This window comes from Schistocerca gregaria, chromosome 11 (genome assembly GCF_023897955.1).
Source record: "Schistocerca gregaria isolate iqSchGreg1 chromosome 11, iqSchGreg1.2, whole genome shotgun sequence".
In the NCBI taxonomy this organism is placed as follows: Eukaryota; Metazoa; Arthropoda; class Insecta; order Orthoptera; family Acrididae; genus Schistocerca; species Schistocerca gregaria.
In genome coordinates, this window is record NC_064930.1 from 52073976 (window position 1) to 52095898 (window position 21923).

Sequence of the window (21923 nt, forward strand, 5' to 3'; positions counted from 1 at the left end):
CACTACTAAAAAGTGATTTTAACTAAGCTGAATGTATGTAGCCTATTATGTTATTGGCAAAATCTTATTGACAGTACATGAATTATCTATGTTTTATGGTACACACAAAATTTGTGCAAAGACATATTGAATAATATACAGAAAAGACAGTCTGACTGATGTGAGTCAAAGGAGTCTGTGAAGCCATTTAGTCAATGCTTTTGTCAGATACATGTATTCTTACATTCTTGTTTTTATGAGTTGTTCACTGCTCATGTGTTGTAGGGTCAACGGTCAAGTATCAGGACTATGGGAGAGTTTCGTTGTGTGTTATGGTATTTTGCAACACTTGTATTTCACATTTTACTTTGGTAAAGGCAAAAGGCCCCACTGTCACATTTGTAACCTTAAATTTGATTTAGATTTAGAAGAAATATCGGAATGCTGCGAATAGTGGAAGGTGACCCTAAATAATGAAAAGTGTGAGGTCATCCACATGAGTGCTAAAAGGATCTCGTTAAACTTTGGTTATATGTAAATCAGTCTAATCTAAAAGCCATAAATTCAACTAAATACTTAGGTATTACAATTGCAAACAATGTAAATTGAGAGGAACACATCGAAAATGTTGTGGGGAAGGCTACCCAAAGACTGTGTTTTATTGGCAGGACACTTAGAAAATGTAACAGACCTACTAAGGAGACTTAGAATACTGCTGGGCAGTGTGGGATCCTTACCAGATAGGACTGACAGAGTACATCGAAAAAGTTCAAAGAAAGGCAGCAGGTTTTGTATTATAGCGAAATATGCGAGAGAGTGCTACAGAAATGATACAGGATTTGGGCTGGAAATCTTTAAAAGAAAGGCGTTTTTCGTTGCGACAGGATCTTCTCACAAAATTCCAATCACCAACTTTCTCCTCCAAATGCGAAAATATTTTGTTGACCCTGACCTACATAGGGAGAGACGATCACCACGATAAAATAAGGGAAATCAGAGCTCGTATGGAAAGATATAAGTGTTCATTCTTTCTACGCTGTACGAGATTGGAATAAAGAGAATTGTGAAGGTGGTTCGATGAAGCCTCTTCCAGGCACTTCAATGTGATTTGCAGAGTATCCATGTAGATATACACTCCTGGAAATGGAAAAAAGAACACATTGACACCGGTGTGTCAGACCCACCATACTTGCTCCGGACACTGCGAGAGGGCTGTACAAGCAATGATCACACGCATGGCACAGCGGACACACCAGAAACCGCGGTGTTGGCCGTCGAATGGCGCTAGCTGCGCAGCATTTGTGCACCGCCGCCGTCAGTGTCACCCAGTTTGCCGTGGCATACGGAGCTCCATCGCAGTCTTTAACACTGGTAGCGTGCCGCGACAGCGTGGACGTGAACCGTATGTGCAGTTGACGGACTTTGCGCGAGGGCGTATAGTGGGCATGCGGGAGGCCGGGTGGACGTACCGCCGAATTGCTCAACACTTGGGGCGTGAGGTCTCCACAGTACATCGATGTTGTCGCCAGTGGTCGGCGGAAGGTGCACGTGCCCGTCGACCTGGGACCGGACCACAGCGACGCACGGATGCACCCCAAGACCGTAGGATCCTACGCAGTGCCGCAGGGGACCGCACCGCCACTTCCCAGCAAATTAGGGACACTGTTGCTCCTGGGGTATCGGCGAGGACCATTCGCAACCGTCTCCATGAAGTTGGGCTACAGTCCCGCACACCGTTAGGCCGTCTTCCGCTCACGCCCCAACACCGTGCAGCCCGCCTCCAGTGGTGTCGCGACAGGTGTGAATGGAGGGACGAATGGAGACATGTCGTCTTCAGCGATGAGAGTCTCTTCTGCCTTGGTGCCAAAGATGGTGGTATGCGTGTTTGGCGCTGTGGAGGTGAGCGCCACAATCAGGACCGCATACGACCGAGGCACACAGGGCCAACACCCGAATATCATGGTGTGGGGAGCGATCTCCTACACTGGCCGTACACCTCTGGTGATCGTCGAGGAGACACTGAATAGTGCACGGTACATCCAAACCGTCATCGAACCCATCGTTCTACCATTCCTAGACTGGCAAGGGAACTTGCTGTTCCAACAGGACAATGCACGTCAGCATGTATCCCGTGCACCCAACGTGCTCTCGAAGGTGTAAGTCAACTACCCTGGCCAGCAAGATCTCCGGATCTGTCCCCCATTGAGCATGTTTGGGACTGGATGAAGCGTCGTCTCACGCGGTCTGCACGTCCAGCACGAACGCTGGTCCAACTGAGGCGCCAGGTGGAAATGGCATGGCAAGCCATTCCACAGGACTACATCCAGCATCTCTATGATCGTCTCCATGGGAGAATAGCAGCCTGCATTGCTGCGAAAGGTGGATATACACTGTACTAGTGCCGACATTGTGCATGCTCTGTTGCCTGTGTCTATGTGCCTGTGGTTCTGTCAGTGTGATCTGACCCCAGGAATGTGTCAATAAAGTTTCCCCTTCCTGGGACAATGAATTCACGGTGTTCTTATTTCAATTTCCAGGAGTGTAGATGTAATTTTTTTTCGAGAGAAGCACTTTTATATAAAAGTTTAATTTTTATTGCATTTTGAGAGGTGTTTAAATGCAGAACTTACGTGAATAATTTATTAGAGATTACAGCGGTGTTGAAATGCAAGCTTCTATTGAACCATGATGTGTACATTTTTCAGTATATTACATAAAAAAATTCTATGACAGACACAGTAAATGCTATTTGCACAGTAATGGTTTCTTTCGATGAACTATGGTAAAGGATAGTTGTTGCCCTACTGTAATGTAACTTTGTTGGATCAGAAAAGGAGTCAGCACAGTAGAATTTCCTTATTAGCTATGGTGTGAAGTGACACATCTGACTGGATTAATAATTGTTAATTGTATAATTTGTGTACTGAAAATATTAATTTGTCATTAAATGAACATTTTTATTACATACCAATATGAGGAATACCTGTGCAAAAGAATGTGCTTGCTCAGTATGCCTTATCTTAGGTGGCCACAATTGTACAGTACTGAGAAACTGAAGGAAGGAAACTACTGACTGCTAATTTTATTAATGTATGAATATACACATTACCATGCTGAAATGAGAGAGACGCTTGCACAAAATCAAGAGCCTTCACAATGTTTCCTTCTTCTGAAAAAAATGAAGAAAATATTACTTTTGCAGAGAAAGCAGGTATAATGTCAAAATGAATGTCTCAACTTGCAAAGAAACTGAAAATAACTTATATCAGTGGAATCCCAAACTGAATATTTTGCTATCTGCACACTGCTTTAACTTTTATTCTGTCTTGGAAGAGATATTTGAGAACGTACATGCATATACACATACATTAATCTTTGTTCCATAGATCATGAATACAACATTTAATAATGATGTGGAACATACCACTTTAACATAAGTCTTCTTTATACAAAATAATTAGTTAATTTTTTCCCCACAAATGCCATTTGAGGATCTCATGTGCCCATATTGATAAAATTAACTCAAACTTAGCTTCCTAGGAAGCTACTTTCTTTGTAACAATATGTGTATAATGATAATGAAGTTTGAGACTTTAATATAAAAACTATAAGCCACTGTGAAGAATTCAATGAGTTGTTGCAAATTTTGTTGGAGCAGATGATTCACATACTCTTTTACAACTAATACAGAATCAAAAAAAAAAAAACAAGAAATGAAGACAAGTATTTGCTAATTAGTTGTTACCCCTTGTATAGGGGGGCAATATATTGATTAACTCACATGAAATAAACGTCAAGTTCAACAAGTGTATCTGTTGTAATGTCATGTAAATGTTTGAAATGGACTAAAAAATTTCACAAGCACAACACTAAAAAACAGAAAATGATTGTTTAAATAAAATATTTGATATAACAGGTTTTTAAAATTGACTAAAATGTATAGAATAAATTTCCTAATCCCATATAGATTCCTAATCTCAACTGATTGTTCTGAAAAACTGTGGTTGTGATTTTTAATAGCTGTGACAGTACTCTCAGAATTGAAAACAAAGATGTGGAACTCATGTAATGATAGTAAGGAACATAGACGGTAGTTGTCATCGAGAAAAGTCACACAACATTTGATTCCATACACAATGCAATAAAATTGTTAGTCGCTTAGGTGAACTACTCACTCATTCATTACCTTTTACATCTACCCACGAGTTTTCTTTTTATTTTTACAATTACTGTCATACCTATCAAAATTTCACAAGAGAAAACTTACTGTCTGTACAGGGTTATGAATCTGTATGTAACTAGGAAAAATTATTATTCACTTTAAAAACGTGTTACAAGTCATATTAATCGTAAGAGATACACAACACTCTGAAGTTGTGGAGAAATGTAATTAGACACCCTTACTCTAAAAAATTAAGACCTTATCGTTAACTGAAGAGATTCTGCATAAATTGAGCAGTTTTTCAAATCTCATGTAAAACTTCCTTATGACACTCTTAGTTTTCTCAAACAGAATATCTTACACTGGAGTAAATGAATCTATCGTGTTATGATCACACTAGTCAACAGCCATTTTGCATATGGGATGTTGTAAACACCCCACAAAATATATTGATGTGAATAATATTCACGTTTAGTGTAACCTCTTCACAAAATATATTCCATAACCCCCCAACAGTAAAAACAGTAATTATTTATATCATTCACATTTAATGTAAGCTTCCAACAGATTTATTCCATAACCTCCCAACAGCAAACAAGAATATAAATAATATTCTCATTTAGCGTAACTACCCAACTGTGAAAATATGTATAGCATTGACATTTAGCGTAACCTACCAATAATACAATGTGACAAACGTCCAGATAAAATTGTTGCTCACTTATAACCTTTCAATAACTGACTGTGAATTTAAACTGGTAAATTTTGGCCCTGAAAATTCATTCTGAATAAATTGAAAAATCTTACCTCAATTAGGTCGCTGGATAACGCGTATATATCTGCTCCTATAAGAAATTTTTCTGGCGCAGCTCTGTGCAATGCTGCCCGATAGATTTGTCATGTATAAAAAGAAACAACTGATTGGGATGACCAAGGATTGGAGAAATTAGTAAATTCTGTAAATTGAAATGAATGGTTGTCAAAAATTACTTTTTACGAGAAAGATTATTATTAAGAAATTTTTAAAACATTTACATGGGACTTGATATAACAATACTACATATGCGCAAGGCTGCTTTTACCTTATATTATAACGCTCAGGCTCCGCCATCGCTCCATTACGACCGGCCCAGCCAACTCCACACACATGACTGCTAGCTACCACTTACTCCTACTGCCACACAGTTCCTACTGCAGTCAACACTGCTCTTTGGTCTCAGATTGTCTTACAGCTTACATATCGCAGGCGGCACGTGAGCAATCCATCGAAATTACGTCAGCTCGAGTGCGCTAGCAACAAATTCTTTAATCATGGACCTCTTACAGTATGATACATCAACTAGAATGTATTTTGGCGTGTAGAATCCGAATATACCTTTCAAATTGTTCTAGCACATACCAGTTTTGCGTTTTAAAGGTTTTTCATTTTTCGTATTCAGTATTTCGGTTTTTAATGCTCTATTGTTTTGATGTTTAATTGTTGGTTTTTGAATTGCAGAGTTAGTACATTGCTGGTGTGGTAATCCAGTGGTATGAGACAGATCTGAAGTGTGTGTTTCCTGTGAAGACAGTGCAAAATTTTTGTATTTAAAACTTACACTAAGAAAAACGGCAACTAATAAATCTCGTTGCTGTCTAAACCACCTGGACAACTTTTGTTATGTGTGTGGAAAATTCAATCCAAAAGCCCAAAGAAAACCAATTACCATATTGCCTGCATAAACTGTACTACAACCTAAAGCGAGTGCTTGAAAGGAAAACGCCTAGCCTTGCCATTCGCTGTTCTGATGGTGTGGTGTAAGCATAATGACCATTATTCAGACAGTTATTCCTGTCTTACAAATGTTTCGGGACATTCAAGTAAAACTAGACATAAAATAAAATATCCAAATGTGTCTTCAGTGCATTTGCCTGTGCCCCATGATGAGAGGTTGCTTGTTCCTGTCTCTAACTTGAAAGCCACCGAACCAGATATCAAGTCGAGTGAATAAGGAAGTATTGAACATACAGAAGAGTACTGCCCTCAACATCATGATACTTCGCCTCAGCTCTTTAATCAAAAGAAATTGAACGATTTGGTTCGGAATCTAAAACTTTCGAAACAGCAAGCTGAACTCTTGGGGTCGAGATTGCAGCAATTAAAGAATTTTTTATGTTTCAATGTTTAATGTAAAAAATAGATTTGAAGTGGTAGCTATTTTACAAAACGAAGACTTACCTGAAAATGCGCATCTTTTGTCATTCAATAATAATAATGTTTGTAGAAATGTGCCAATGGATGAAACATTAGAAGTTATTTGTACCAATTTCATGCTGTTTGGAAAAATAGATCACATGTATGCTGCTGTGCTATTGGAGATAATTAAAATATCCTTATCTTTTAATTATTTTATTTTTAATAAGAAAATTTATCACCAACAAGATGGCCTTGCATTGAGCTCAAGTCTCTGTGGAATCTTTTCAAAAATTTTTATAAATTTTCTAGAGAGCAAATTGTTTGATACTTTTGCGACAGTATGTGAATAGATCTTAGTGTAATGCAGATCTGTTGATGACATTCTCATGATTCTGTCATGTGATGAATATGATGTTCAGGACCTAATGGAGGTACTTAGTTATTTACATAGAAATGTGGAGTTTACTCATGAAATCGAAATAGAGGATTGAGTTAATTTATTGGACTTACAAATGACCAGAACTGAACATACTGTTAACATTGTGATATGTCATAAGCCAACAACTACAAATCTGATTATATCACAAGTTGCACATCACCCACCAGCCCAAAAAATGCGCTAGGATTTCATTTAAAAGAGAGCCCACATCAGCTTAAAACCATTGAAAATGACCTGTCTATTTCGCATTTCGGTAATAAAGGATAGTACTTGCCTTTTTAGAGGAAACTGAAATATATATGTGTATGTGTTGTAAGGGAGACGCAGAACTTATAACAAAGAAGCAGATCTTAATGAGTTATAGGTGGCTCTTTGAGTTTTTCAGTGATTTACCTCTGTATACGAAGAACAATGGGGCCACTTCTGGCCTCTTCCGTTTAATTTTCAGTATGTCTTATGGAATTTTAATGACTATTTGTAATTTTATTTGTCAACTGTCTTACGTGGAGATGGCACGTAACTGAATATTTGTTCTACGAAATCTGTACTATGGTACTGTATTGTATATTACTGTTAACTTTCTTGCATAGCTGTGCTGGATAAAATGAAATAATTTTAATTACCTGTGCCTCATTTAAAAATAAATATTGTAATTAACTTTGTATCAGTTGTGATGCCCTCTACACCAGTTATGAATAAATCAGATAATGTGGTTCTGTAAGACGTTGTTGCTGACTGAAAGTCTTTTATTGTCATACCGTTTTTTACAATTCATGTCTGTGAACACTAGTGGAGGCTGGACTTTTTTCTGTGTTACAAGTCATCAGAAGTGCTGCCGTCTAGTGATAAGAGTTCACGTTATGGCTCCATTAGCGGTGCCTCAACAGTGTAACTGCAGTTCGCTGCTGGTTAGGTCTACTCTTTGTACACAACATACATTGAAGAGGCAAAGAAACTGGTACACTTACCTACTGTCGTGTAGAGCCCTCGCGAGCACGCAGAAGTGCCGCAACACGGCGTGGCAAATACTTGACTAATGTCTGAAGAAGTGCTGGAAGGAACTGACACCATGAATCCTGCACGGCGCACATAAATCCGTAAGAGTACGAGACGTTGCAAGGCATACCATACGTACTCAATAATGATCATGTACTGGGAATCTGGCTGCCAGTGGAAGTGTTTAAACTCAGAAGAACGTCGAATTAAGTCGGGTGATTCTGGGGGAATTAGATTAGGAAATGAGACACTTAAAGTAGTAAAGGAGTTTTGCTATTTGGGGAGCAAAATAACTCATGATGGTCGAAGTAGAGAGGATATGGAAAGCATTTCTGAAGAAGAGAAATTTGTTAACATCGAGTATAGATTTAAGTGTCAGGAAGTCGTTTCTGAAAGTATTTGTATGGAGTGTAGCCATGTATGGAAGTAAAACATGGATGATAAATAGTTTGGACAAGAAGAGAATAGAAGCTTTCGAAATGTGGTGCTACAGAAGAATGCTGAAGATTAGATGGGTAGATCATATGACTAATGGGGAAGTATTGAATGGAATTGGAGAGAAGAGAAATTTGTGGCACAACTTACCTAGAAGAAGGGATCGGTTGGTACGGCATATTCTAAGGCATCAAGGGATCACCAATTTAGTATTGGAGGGCAGAGTGGAGGGTAAAAATCGTCGAGGGAGACCAAGAGACGAATACAATAAGCAGATTCAGAAGTATCTAGGTTGCAGTAGGTACTGGGAGATGAAGAAGCTTGCACAGGATGGAGTAGCATGGAGAGCTGCATCAAACCAGTCTCAGGACTGAAGACCACAACAACAACATATGTAGACATTAATGTTCACGTCTCATAAAGCTGGTCGAAGATTTATTGCATGTAAGAAAAACATAATCCTTCAACTGTTATGCTGAACCACGGTTAAAAATTAACATAAATGTTTTAATTTTACCCCAGAATACCTTCATGCATTCAATGAGTCATTCCACTAAAACACATTGTACCAAGAGGCGAATGGAGTGAGAAGTGCTCTTTGAAGAGGTCCGTCAAATTCTGTGCGAACCACCAGTAGCCAAAATCTGAAGAAGGGTGACTGTAAATCTCGTTGCAGACTGACTACAGGCTTCCATACTGGAATTGGCCTTACTAATTTTCGAAAGATTTGCTTTTAGTGCATACTCAAAATAGTGTTTTACATTCTGGAAGATGTCATCCGGCGTCATTTCACTGGTTAAAGTTTGGTAAGCAGTCCATTTCCTTAAAAAAAATCCGGGTACGTTCGAACAGGACTCGCGCATCGAGGGTTCTGTTCAAAGTTAACTATTCATCCATCCCGAGAACCGAGAATTTCGACGATTTTTGTCTGTTATCGATGTCTTGCAAGATATCAAAATACGTGACACAAATTGCCGTATCTTATGACTGCATTGACGTAGAAGCTTACATTTTTACAATGCCAAGGAACTATAGACCTTGTCACGCGACATAAATTTCAAATTAATACGTCTACTCTTCCCAAAGGAAACGGGTCTTAACAAGGGACAGGAAGGTAGGCACACAATAGAAGTATTCTTCGTGTGATATAATTGCAAATTAACAATTTTTGAAGTTTTTCCTTTACTTGTAGTGTGAAACCTTGCTTCTTGTCAAAATTCATAATTTTATGTCAATGGGAAGTGTCCCATAGGTTTTGTGACTATCAGAAACTGTCACGTAAAAGACCGTAGCATCTCACTGTATTGACGAAGAAGCTTTAATTCTTTACACCGCCAAGTGTCGTAGACCATCTACATCTACATCTATGTACATACTCGACAGGCCACCGTAAGTTCTGTGGCGGAGGGTACCATGTACCAAAGCCAATCACTTCGTTTCCTGTTACACTTGCAAATGGAGCGAACGGAGGCCGATTGTCTATATGACTTCATATGGGCCTTAATTTCTCGTGTCTTACCCGCGTGGCCCCTGCATGAAACGTGCGTTGGTGGTAGAACAATCGATCTGCTGTCAACTTCAAATGCTGGTTCTCTGAATGTTCTCAGAAGTGTTCCTCGAAAACAACGTCGCCTTCCCTCCAGGGATTTCCATTAGAGTTCCTGAAGCATCTTCATAATACTAGGATTTTTGAACCCACCAACAACCAGCCTGGCAGCTCACCTCTGAACTGCTTCCATCTCTTCGTTTAATCTGACCTGCTGCAGGTCCCAAACTTAAGCAGTACTCAAGTATAGATCGCACGAGCGTCCTACATGCAGTCTACTTTACAGATGATCCACACTTTGATTGACTCCCAATAAACCAGAGTCGACCATTAGTCTCCCATACCACAATTCTCAAATGCTGTTTCCACTTCATATGGCTACTTTAGTACGGAATATAAATTTCAACTTCATACCTCTACCATTCCCTGAGGAAAACAGGTCTTAACAGACGTAAAGAAAGACAGAGTGACAATAATTGCCATAAAAGCATTCTTTGTATGCTAATTTCCCTATACTTGTATTATGAAACGCTGTTTCTCGACAAAATTCATAATTCTAGGTCAGTGGGAAATGCCTCATAGGTTTTGATGAGTAACTTTGCGAGTACCGAAATCTGTCACATAAGAGACCATAGCTTTTGACTTCATTAACTTAGTGGCTTAAATTTTTTCCACAGTTAAGGGACTCAAGATGTGAGATAAATTTCAACTTTTTACCCTTAGCCGTTCCGACTTTTGTGTCGGAGAGGCAGACAGACAGATAGGTTGGTTTTGTTTGTGGGGCGCTCAACTGCACGTTTATCAGCCGACAGGACAACAAAGTAATCCTATGAGGGTTCCATTTTTACCAATCTGCGGTGTTGATATTGGAGTTACCAGTAATGTTTGTCGAAAGACACCTGATAGTAGCAGTGAAACTCCCCTCTTTGAGTGCTTCAAGACATTTCTATGTGCCATTGCACATTTGTCCCATATATTCATTTTGCATCACGTTAAAAGTATACAACGCGCTGAAGATCTCGTTGTGTCACTCACTGGAAACTCTCGTTCAGCTTCATTTAGTGCAAATTTCAGGGCGGAGTGTGCCGTTTTACTACCTTAGATTAATTTCACCGTAATTCCGGATTATGTCAATGCTAATAGGATTTCTTCTTTAATTTTTACTGTAGATAGGACCAAATGAATATCAAAAGTTTTACCAGTGCTGCTTGGTGCACCCAAAAAAAAAATAATTTCACATTGATTTCTTTCAATACAATTCATAACCCTGTGTTAAACAATCCGCTGTAATTGTGTCAATTGTGGTTCATTTTCTTTAATGTAGTGATCCAAATCTTTTAAGTTATAACTGAATCCGTTTGTCAGTTCAGAACTAACTTCGAATAATTGATTTCTCACAGGTTGTTGTACTCCAAGTTGGAGTAAACGTTGGTTACCTACCACTAAGTATAAATCCTCTGCCATTATTAAGCCTCATTATATGTATCTCCTTAGAAAGTGATATCCGTACCTAGATTGTCTCTCCTCGGTCTGGCTAGAATGTCATCACTTAGATTGCCCTGATGTTTTATCTGTAGTCTATTAGGATCTGAAGGACTAGACATTGTCAACATTATTGGAAACAGTTCTCAAATTTGGCCTACATTTGCTGTTTGTCTAGCTTCACTCATCGCTTCATCCCACTGGTTATTATTTTGTAATAAACCGCCTCTCCATGTGTTTCACAAATGTAAACATCTGTTGTACGTATATTTTCAACTGATATTGGTCCATGCACTTTGTGAAGTTGTAAACGTAAGTAAAAACACTGCGTTTTTTGGATGAACCGTGTATAGTGGACCAATGGCAGTATCTTTAAATACAACCTCAAATCTGTCAACTGAAAGGCCTCTTTCGCGTCGATTAAATTTCTTTTGTGATGTGTCCCAAGTATAGCAACGTAAGCATTACAATGTTTGTCGCTCACAACCACCCACTCGCACCAATCGTGACCAAAACACCATAGTGCACTATGCGTGACTTAAGGCTACTCCCATGCATAAACGCCATTGGTCTGCAGTGAATAGCTTTTGCTACAAAGTGAAGTGCATGGACATACATCATCAGTGTCAGCAGATGCAGCAGCACAAGTATTGCAAGCATTAACTTTATTAGCTCATAGTCAGTATTATTTACACACATTATCACTTCAGACACTCAGATCATTTTAATACTATTTGTCACATTAAAATTATTTCCTAGATAACCATATTGTAAAAATGGTACTGTTTGTGTTTGAAGCCATCGTACAATGTACGAAAGGTTCCGATAAATAAAAAAATTAAAAATGGCTAGAAACATATTGGTGGTGTGCACTTTTGTGCACAGGTAGCTAGTGACCTAAGCGACTGCATTAGAGTTATTAGCATCACTTTTTGTTATTCGATCATCAAATATGGTTCGGGCAATAAGTGGTGTAAGTTCACGAACCTCTAGTCAACCTGTTCACGAGTCTGTTTTGGCATTGGCCTCTCAGTATATACAGAGTGTCCCACTCAAACCTCCCTGACTTCAAGGACTCAAGAGAGAAAAACAATAGTAGATACTACAATGAAAAATGCACCACATTGTAGAGCTCCTCAAAGAATTTATATTCCCATATATTCCAAGTATCGCCGCCAGAGTACAGCATGCTCGCATGAAGTGAAAATGGCGACTCCACAGCAGTGCGCGTACACAGTTGTGTGGTTTGCAGAAACAAAATCGCCGATTACTGTGCAAAGAAATTATCGTCTTGTGCACCAAGTCCATCTGATGTGAAAACAATTAAGGAATTGTATAGGAAGTTTCTGGCAAACGGGAAGTGTTCTGAAATGTTCTGGAGGAGCATGTTATGGAGTTTCAGAAGATACGGTGAAGGACATCAAACAATTCTCAGAAGCCCACATAAGTCAATTCCTCAAGAATCTAGGCAACTTGATGTACCTCGATCAACACTGCATCATGTACTTCACCAGTGTCTTCATATGTGTGCTTACAAAGTGACAATTCTGTAACATCTGACACCGAACGACAAACCACGCTGACAACAATTTGCTGCGGGTATGCTGCAGTGTATTGATATGAATGCCAGCTTTCTGGAAGGATCAGGTGAGGAACACTTCATCTATCAGGAAGTGCTAATAGGCCTAATGTTCAGATTTGGTTTTTTCAAAATGCGCACATTGTCACTGAACATGTTCGTGGTACCCTAAACTAAGTGTGTGGTGTGGGCTAATGGACGACAGGATGGGGTCACTGTATCTGGACATGTTAGAGCAGTTTGTGTACCCTCAGATATAATACTTACAACCCAACATCATTTTTCAACAAGATGGAGCTCCTCCGCATTGGTCAATGGCTGTTCGCAAGTTCCTGGATAGGAAATTTCCCAATCGTTGAATCAGACGAGTAGGACCCATTGCCTGGCAACCACATTCACTCGACATTACTCTGGATGATTTCTTCATGTGGGGATTCGTGCAGTACCGCGTGTATGCGACCAGAGTGGATGATATTCCTACATCATCATCGTATCACTAACTCGATTGCAACAATAACAGCGGAAATGTTACAAATAACTTGGCAGGAAATTGAATATACTCTTCGTGATACAAATAGTTCACATGTAGAGGTGTACTGATGATAAATAAGTAAATTCTTTGAGACCCTCTACAATGTGGTGCATTTTTCAATGTCGTATCTATTGTGGTTTTTTTCCCTAGGTCTTCGAAATCAGGGAGGTTTGAGTGGGACACCATGTATATTCCTTACTGCCATTTATTGTTAACAATATTAGCATTTTCCCAAGAGTGAGCAGCTTTCACTCAGTTGATACACGGCAGAAATCAAGCCTGCATTTGAATCGGACTTCCTGAACTCTTGTGCAGAAAGGTGTGCTGTATACTGCTACATCCGTTTTCAATAAGCTACAGCTCGAATTCAAAAATCGCTGCAGTAATCTATGCACTTTCAAATCAAAACTGAAGAGTTTCCTCATGCGTCACTCGTTCTATTCTATTGAAAGGTTCCTTGAAAAATTAAGCTGATTCTTGTCATATTGTTGACTGCATTTACTTAAACTTGTGGACTGACTTTTTTCGGCTTCATAAATATTTTATTTTTATCTGTTATTACTTTCATGTTGTAATGTCACGTACTGACATGTCTCATGACCTTAGGTATTAGCTCCTCAATTTGGTCCTATGTAACTTGTGTAAAAAAAAAAAGAAATAAACACTCTATGGAATTCCTAGTTTGCAGGGAAAATGTGGGAAAAATGTGAAATATAGAGAAATGGAAAAATGTGGAAGATGTAGTTAATAAGTGAATAATGAAAGTTGATGCTGATAACCGCCTTGTACTCATTTTCCTCCTAGATCACTACCTGCCTATGGAGAAATGTAAGTAAATGACGGGTCTGTTTCTATCTAATACACATATATTCATCTACAAGGCTACACAGCAATTCACATTTTAGTACCTGGCAGAGGGTTCATCAAACGACTTTCACTCTAGTTCTCTAGCGTTTCACTTTCAAACAGCATTTAGGAAAAACAAACAATTAGATATTTCTCTGTTAGCTCTGATTTCTCTTATTTTATTACAATGATCGTTTTCCTATGTAGGTAGATGTCAACAAAATACTATCGTATTATAGGATATAGTTGGTGATTGAAATTTCGTCAAAAGACGTTCTCGCAAAGAAAACGGCCATTGTTTTAATGATTACCACTCCGACTCACATACATATTCATGAGACTCCCTCCCCTGTTCCTCGATAACACAAAACGAGCTGCGTTTAAGCTGTCTTTCCTAGGTATGTAGTTGAATTAACAGCTTTTAGTCTCTTGTGATTTTCAATGAAACTGAAATTTAACGAATTCCTTAAAGTACTCACGTGGATGACTTCACACTTCTCTTTATTTAAGGTCTACTGCCATTTTTCAAACAATATAGATGTCTTATCTACATCATCGTGCAACCGATTTGAATATTCTAATGACGTTGGTAGATGGTAAATGACAGCTTCATCTGTGAACAATCAAAGTTTGACGCTCAGATTGTCTCCTAAATCATTTATATAAATTAGATACATAAAAGAGTTTGTAACACTTCATTGGGAAACGCCACATGCCACTTCTCTTTTACACGATGATTTTCCATGAATTACTAAGAACTTTGACCTTTTACATGATACCACTGACGTGAGGAATCTATACGATAAGTCGTTTTTATGAGTGGTTTATATTGCGTTATAGATACTAATTTGCAATTACTTTGAAACAGCCATATAATAGTAAGTAATCATAGTGATGTGTAGCAGGTTAGTGTGCTGCAGGTTCCATGTCAGAGACGTCCTATCTCAGGCAGTAATGCTATCTGTAACAGTCACATAGTGCCTGTAGGTGCCCCATTGTTCAATGCTTCACTTTATCATTATTTATTATTATTATTATTATAAATAAATAAATGCATTCTTGGTGCAAAGTGCAACTGCTCGATATTAAAATGTGTGCTCTAATGGAATATTGCAACAGCGTCATATAGACGATAAATACATTATCCATAGAAGCCACATTATAAAAAAGCTAGAGAAACACATTTTTGGCTCTGGCTGCATAACACCACGATTCATAAAAGCTTTGGGGTAACTTGTTTGGGATATTTTGGTACATTTTGGAAAATCAATTACTGCATATGACTAAGTTTTGTCTGGCAGGTGGGGATCTAGTGCTTTTTGTTTGGTATCACAAAGTATAAAGGAGCAAATCTGCATTGGAGCAACAAAGGACGCTCTCATGCACTGCAGTGAGAAGCAGAACAGCACACAATTCTCACCAAGCTGATGTATTGCAGAGACTGAACGAGTCAGTAGAAAGTTTTGTCTATAGAACAAGGAGAATTAATGTAGATACTATTGGGTTGACGGCTGTCTTACGTGAAACAATATATTACATACAATCAGGATCAAGAATGCATTATAAACTGGGCTGTGTATGCCTACCGTTTTACTTAAATATACCTATGATCCAAAGGAGATAGCTAACAGAAACATGATATGTACTAAACACAAGTGTTTTATTTTGTATGTACTTACACCATAGAAGTCTATGGATTTTAATCGGACATTTTTGGTAATGGCAGGACATAGTGCCCCCTCCCCCCCCCCCCCTCACCACATACACAGCATTACTCTGCTAAAAAGTAAGACTGACTGCTGTATTGTAAACTACCTCTTGGTTGTAGTCTTTTTTGTTATCGATTTGATTCCATTGTTCTGCTGAAGGACTGGTAAGCAAATCACATTTCAGAATCATGATGGGGTGTATGTGGAGTAGTTTTTTTAATGGAACATTTGTGAATGGCAGGAGGTAGGAGACCATGTTTGTTGGTAGAGACTCCAAGACAAGCGCCATAAATCTTACATCAAAGCTGGCAAGACATATTTTTTCTCAATCCAGGACCTTGTTAAAGTGATACACCACACATCAAAATTCTGTATTGAGATAAATAATACCTAAATGAACAAATGCGTCAGGTAGAGTTAAGCTAGTCACTACTAAAAATTTCCAATGTAAGTTGCATTTGTAATACTACTGCCGTTCTACGATCTATTGGAAACAATTCCCTGTGTGCCTATGGTTTCTCATGAAGGATGATCCTATAAAACTGTGTTCTAAGTTAGTAACGCTTCATTCACATTATAAAACAGAAACACTAGAGGATTATTATACATCACGATGTTTCACACTTAGAACTATCCTACATGTAGATGGTGAGGGTGAGGTGGTTCCCATTCATGTGGATAGTATCGGTGCTGTTAGAATAAGGGTTTGTTAGTTTCCAATTTAACTATGCTAAACAGCCCAAGTATGGACCATAGCCATAAATGAAACATTTGTACAGTGCAACATATTACTTCCTCACACATATGTCTTGTAATGGGCAAATTAGAGTTAATACGCAGGTTTCACAACAATCACTCTTTAGGTTCATCACTGAGTTTTTTTTATAAATCGACGAAATAATTTTATTTAACGATCATTAGTTTTGGTAGAATGGTAAATTATGTGGAAATCGATTAAAGAGGCTACAGAACTATTTGTGATTTGTCAACCTAGTTACTAGGGTTGGGTCATTGCTAAGTTGCCAACTGAACTAACAGGTATGGCTGGCAACAGCTCCATATTCCCAAAGGCTGTTTTTGCTACTGCTGTCGACAATCGCCAGCAACAAAAAGCACTTGCTGGTGGTAGGCATCATGTCTATAAGGCTATGCTAAATGCATTCCAAGTATGATAAGGTGTATGGAGGAGTGATGAACTAGCTGAAACTGTTATGTGTCACGTTTATATCGTGTGAGGTTTGTTTCTCTGAGCTGCCATTGAAATACTTCGCCAGTTACTCAATAATTCCTTTGTGGAATCACTATCGCCCAAAACATTGCATTTGCCGTATGTATTACTTTCCTGCTTAAGGATGCAATATTGGTGTCACATCAATACTTCTAACCCTCTTCCCCTAGTATCGGCGTCTGCATTAGAGGTGATCTGTATAATGAAGAGGTTTACTCTTGAGAACAAATCCAGGAGAATTTGTAGCGACGGTATATAACCAACTCACAGAAACATCTCACGAAATGACTGCAACAAGGAGTTAAGGATGTTTACTGACAGTTATTTTGTCAATACAAATGGAGCAGGATAGGTGTCAATACACTCTCCACCACACACTGTAAGGTGGTATATGAGTGTTACGAATCTTATTTATCGCTAGAGTCCCCATATGTAGGCATTATGAAACTCTTTAAAGTTAGTTCATTTCAAAAATGTCCTTTTAGTTCCTAAAAAAGCATATGTAGATCACACAGGTAAGTAAAAGGGGGACTTCAAGCTGTTTCTATTTGGGGGGGGGGGGTGATATACTTTACTGTATCTTATATCAAATAGATATTGTACTAAGCACTATATGACTGAAATTAAAGGTTTCCTTAACCATCGCCTTGGAGAGCTATAATTATATCTCCCCCAAAGTGCTGATCATTAAAAACTATTGTCTTCAAGGTGCACAGCAAATTTCAACTTCTTGATTTTGAAATACAGTTATCTTATTGTCATCAGCAGTTCTATTCCTGTAATTATTACATAACAATTTTATAATTGTTCAATAGGGAGGAGGATACATTGTAAGAATTTCTGACGAAAACATTATGAAACACCTACTTATATATTTTTAAACATTATTGTACCTAAGGTACCATCTTGTTATTCACCTTAACAAAATATGGAGATATATCACAGAGACCGAACTAGATCACTATTAAAAATATTACTTCACGTTTACTGCAGCAAATGGGAGTGTACGTGAATATGCTGCTTTACCCTAATTGTAACATTGGAAAATCTAGGATGGAATAATGATAATATTATGAAAACGATAGATTGCTATTCACCCTATAGCAGAGAAGTTTGGTCTCAGAAAAGCACAACAAAAAGACTGTCAAACAAGTAAGCAACCTTGGTTGTGAGGGTGAGGAGGAGGAGGCAGGGATGAGGAGGGGAAGGGATAACAGGGTAAGGGTGGGGGACAGTAAAGTTCTGCTTGTGGGAGCATACAGGAATGAGATAGAATGAGGGTAGAGCAGCTAGATGCATTTGAGAGGTTAGTAGACATGGGGGAGGCAGCAGAAAAGGAGAGAAGTATAAAGAATGTGGGTGCATTGGGGGAATAGAGAACTGTATAGTGCTGGAGTGGGAACAAGGAAGGGGATAGGTGGGTGCAGGACAATGACTAATGAAGGTTAAGACCAGGAGGGTTACAGGAATGTAGGGTGTACTGCAGGAGAGTTTCCATCTGTGCAATTCAGAAAAGCTTGTTGTGGTAGGGAGGATCCAGATGGCACAGGATGTGAAGCAGTCATTTGAGTGAAGAGCATTGTGTTGGTAAGTGCGCTCAGTAACTGGCTGGTCCAGCTGTTTCTTGGCCACAACCTGTTGGTTGCTATTAGTGTGAAGAAACAGCTTATTAGTCGTCACCTCTACGTAGAATATGTTGGGTCTTTCATAGATAAATTAGCAACAATAGATGACAACAGGCTTCCCATCACAACTTCATCTATCTGGTCGTAGTACTGGGTATCGAATAAAAAGTAAGTGGAAGTCAACACACATTGAAATAGGTTCATTAATCCAACATGAAACCTAACCTGAGTCAACTTTAATCAATCAGACAGAGAACGTGAATGAAGAGAGAGACCATGTCAAAAATTACTAAAATATTAGAATCATTGAAACGCATTCTGTCTAATTGACATAATAAATTCACCAAATTCTTGGTATAATGCTCACACAGACCTACTAGTGGACTCATCTTAGTAGCTAGGCATTTGTCACACAATAAGTCAGAGCAACAATGTTACAATCGTCCTAAGAAGAACTACTTCTTGTTTATCTTCAGAAGACCATGTAATGTATCAGAGACAGCACAGTAAGATTCATGATAATCTTTTGCTACGAACAACTTCTCTTCAGGAGGCTGTTAGTCTTTCACTCAACACTTTTCATAGGGCCACTGTATTAGATAGTAGATACATCTTCTGAACGTAAGCCTGCTTGTCCTAAGCAACTGTAGCATTGCCCTTGCTTGTGGATAAAATAACAATAGCTATACAAACTCTAAGTGAATGCAACACACCCCACTCAGTTGCAGTTAAACAGTTAAACTACTCTTGAGTGGATGTATTCCACTCAATACACAACAGACTTCCTCCTAACCTCCTCTGAAGCACCAGGAAGTAGTTTAGAAACAATCTGTTCGACTGAACTAATAAAATCGACGACTGGTGAACGCTTGGGCGCTGGTGCAGAATATAAACCTTTCTGCAGCACAGATAAAGCTGCATTGTCAAGAGCTTTCTCTGTGAGATTGATCATAGAATGTTGCGATACAGTGTCAGACTCCAAGCAATGGAAACTTCCAAACTTTGCCAGATGCCTGGTAGTCACAGAATAATACTGGTAGTCAGACTGCGACCATGAAGTACTGTCTGAAGGGAAAGCCGAAATTTTTGAAGCAATCATTGAATGCAGCCATTCCAATTCCTTGGAAACAAAATCTAGCTGTCGATGAGTGTAATGTATTCTTTCACAAATAGGAGGTAAGCCAATTTGTTCCTTGATGTAAGTGGCGGAAGGGCGGTTAAAATGATGCACGATTTTGCGAAATGTTGAAACCATACTATGATCTCGACACCTCAACATAAACGCCAGTATAAATTGAAACCTTATTTTACTAATGCAAATTCTGTCCAACCTTCACAAGCAATGATCCATTTCTCCCTGATAGAGATAAACAATGGGAAACTGGTGTATACAATGTTCACATAACTTACGGGAATGTAGCTAAATAACACCTTCGACATATACCAAAAGTGCTTACAGAAATGTGATGACATCACTGTATTATAGTATTTCTGCCAACAGGAAAATGGGCCCATTTTAAAACATACACTATGATGTAACATATACTAGTAATATTGGGATGACTCTATTTTTTTAAAATTTTGTTGTGGTATTTGTTTCACAATTAAAATCTTAGTATAAATATATTTGTTGTTAACAACGCATTGCAGAAATTGTTTAACATAGGACAACGGCATAATTTATTAAATAAAGTGCTGTGCTAATTGGTAACCATCATAATATTCACATATATGGAAATAAAGGTATTTGGAAATTAGGTAAAATTGTAAAAAATCAACCCAGTATTGCAAATAATAATTAATTATTAGAGGAAGGGGTTAATCACACTTACCTGCCTTCTTATTCTGCTTAGGGGTAGCAGCTGGTCTCTACCCAGTACTTCATGGTCATGCTAATGCACTTGTAATAAAATGAGGAGTGGGCAGGGGAAAACTTGATTCGTGCTGACCGAGAGAGAAAAGGGGGAAAGGTTTCCCACCTTACTAATCCTTCCCACTGGCCTAACTCAGTGAGGTGAGAGAGACCTCGTCTTAGATCAGTATCTATCACTGAACCCATTGCAATTGAGTGAGAGGCATAGTTGGGGTATCAGGCTATATCTTATACCACAAACAAGTCCCAAGATGTGGGGAATCCACATGAGTAGGGAGTGGATGTGGAAAGTCCCTCTGACCTCGAAGATATCAAGCCCAATTGCCTCAGCCCAACTGCCTTAGTTGTATTCTGACACTGAGAGTGACCTTAAGATTAGATTTTTCTGTTTTGAAACTTCCCTGGTCCACTATTACTGCAGTGTGTTGCCATACAAGAGCAGGCAGGACACTGAACTGATGTTATTGTATACAACTGACTGTTGTTTTCTCTTCTGCTTGCAGCCGGCGCTGGTGCAGTGAGGATAAAGCGCGGGACCTGCGACAACAGCATCGACACGATGAACAGGCTGGCGTGCAACGCCTACTGCGTGGCCCAGCTCAACGGCTACTCTGGGGGCAAGTGCTTCCTCGGCACCTGCATCTGCTACAAGTAGACATCAGCTCCCTCTGTGGACCAACAAACAAGTGTCGTTATCATATGCCCATGCGTTGTAATGTTGCTTTCTTACTGTATTTGTAGCCATCAGTCCCAAGACTGGGGTGATGCTGTAGTGGCAGATACACAGTGTATAGTTTGCAAATTAGTAACAAATAAATAACAACAAATACTTAGAACAAAAGACGCGTTTCCAGAACTGCAAAACCCGCTATTATACAACGATCATCCACGTCTACACTTACGACTACACTCCACTAACTACCTTTTGATGTGTAAGATTGTTTGGTAAGTAATCCCAACGAACACTATTCGTCAATTGATATGGTCCCAACAAGATGAGGCCCCACTTCCCTTTGGACTGAGAGTTCGTTAACTCCTGGTTCAGACATTTCCTGGAAAGTGGACAAGCCAAGGAGCTCGTATTTCGTGGCGGGAGCGTTCACCTGATCTCACCCCAGTTGATTTCTTGTTGTCGGGCCATATGAAAAGCCATGTGCACGAGACGCCTGACAAATGTGAAGAGGATCTCCTGGCAAGAATTTTCGCTGCCTCTGAGGCTGTTCCAGCGATACTGGGGTTACTGAAGCGGCCACAACAGACATTGGTGCAACGTTTCCATGCCTGCATTGACGCTGGGGTACCCCATTTTCAACAAC

General features: G+C 39.1%; 1 long non-coding RNA gene across 1 annotated transcript in view; it reads left to right on the top strand.

Annotated features, from left to right (window-relative positions):
* The window catches only part of LOC126295165 (uncharacterized), a 45068-nt gene extending 23620 nt beyond the window's left edge, over nucleotides 1-21448 (top strand). Inside the window, exon 2 of the long non-coding RNA XR_007552395.1 lies at nucleotides 21111-21448. This is a non-coding gene — a long non-coding RNA (uncharacterized LOC126295165). The remainder of the gene's footprint in view (nucleotides 1-21110) is intronic.
* Nucleotides 21449-21923: the final 475 nt, after the last annotated feature.